Source organism: Molossus molossus, unplaced genomic scaffold, assembly GCF_014108415.1.
Source record: "Molossus molossus isolate mMolMol1 unplaced genomic scaffold, mMolMol1.p scaffold_m16_p_7, whole genome shotgun sequence".
Taxonomy (NCBI): Eukaryota; Metazoa; Chordata; class Mammalia; order Chiroptera; family Molossidae; genus Molossus; species Molossus molossus.
The window spans coordinates 30,785,158-30,786,718 of NW_023425401.1; the positions used below are offsets into that span (position 1 = coordinate 30,785,158).

The 1,561-nt window shown below is 49.2% G+C and overlaps 1 pseudogene; it reads left to right on the plus strand.

Moving 5' to 3' along the window:
* The first annotated feature begins 256 nt into the window (after window positions 1-256).
* Window positions 257-697, plus strand: LOC118620371 (annotated as a pseudogene).
* The last annotated feature ends 864 nt before the right edge of the window (window positions 698-1,561 follow it).

The following is a 1,561-nucleotide window of genomic DNA, read 5'->3' on the forward strand; positions in this document are numbered from 1 at the left end:
CAAAAGTTTATATGGAACCAAAAAAGACCCCGAATAGCCACAGCAATCTAGAAAAAGAAGAACAAAGTAGGAGGGATCGCAATACTGGATATCAGGTTATATTATAAAGCCACTGTAATCAAAACAGCCTGGTACAGGCATATAGGTCAATGGAACAGAACAGAGAATCCGGAAATTGACCCAAGACATTTTGCTCAAAAATATTTGACAAAGGTGGCAAGAGCATACAATAAAATAAAGACAGCCTCTTTAATAAATGGTGTTGGACCCCTGCAAAGTCCCTCAACTTCACCGATGCCCTCCCCATGTTCTCCCATCTCCAGGCTTCTGCGAGCTCCATGGTGGCAGCAGTGGCAGCCCAATGGATGCCACAGCCACATTGTCCCCACCGCACTTGCCCCATGCAGCCACTGGCAACTTTGCAGCTCCCAGCTGGCCAATGATGGCTTCACCCCCAGGGGGGCCACAGTACCACCAGCCACAGTAGCCACCCCTGTGGACTCTGGCACCCACTTCTCTGGCATGAGACTGGCTACCCCTGGCCCCCCAACAGGTCACATCAGAACCAAGGGCCCACTCTGCCATAGATTCCCTTCTCCCCCCACTGAATCCAGAACCCCATGGGGTGGAGAAGAAGACATTTCTGCTGGCTCCCTCTAGCCTCCTCTGTCTGCACCCCAATTCCTCAGAGCCCTGAAGGGAGAGACTTGACCCCCATGCCAGCACACTGGCTGCCCACAAGTGCACTGAAGTGCAGGCACAGGGCCCCCAGTTTGCATAGATTTGGTTCAGAGTTATCTGGGTGCTGGTGGACAAAACTTCAAAGACCAAGAAACCTTCCCCAGAGGACTCACCCCACCTCAAGAGGCTGCGGACATTTGCCCAGCTCCTGCCTTGGAGCTCTTTGGGGCCAACAGGCCTAGATCCCCACCCTCAGGAATGCAGAGCCTTCTCCACATATGAGCATGTGGCTGTGTCTGTGTATTTATATGTATGTCACTCTTCAAGAAGCAACATAGTTTATGGGGCAGCTGGGCTTTGCATGTTAGAGTGGGCCCCTTGCCCACCATTCGCCTCCCCAGGGCCCTCTCCTCTCCCAGCCTTCCTGTTCCCTGTAGAGAAAAGCACTGTGGGAAACTCAAGGACTCTTCCCACCCATCCCCCAGTGCCTGCCTGCTGGGACTGCCTGCATGCCTTGCCCAGAGCCCAGGGGGTACCCCATACCCATTTCTTTCCCCACTCTTTAAGAAAGGAGAAGAAAGAGTTCCAAACCACACACACACAAAAATTGGTGCTGGGAAAACTGGACAGCTATATGCAAAAAAAAAAAAAAAAAAAAATGAAGCTAGACCACCAATTTACACCATTTGCAAGAATAAGCTCAAAATGGGTAAAAGACTTAAACATGACTTGTGAATCTATAAAAATTCTAGAAGAAAATGTAGGAAACAAAATTTTAGACATCACGCACAGCAGAATTTTCACTGATACAATGCCTAAGGCAAGAGAAACAAAGGAAAAAAATGAATAAATGGGACTACATCAAACTGAAAAGCTTATG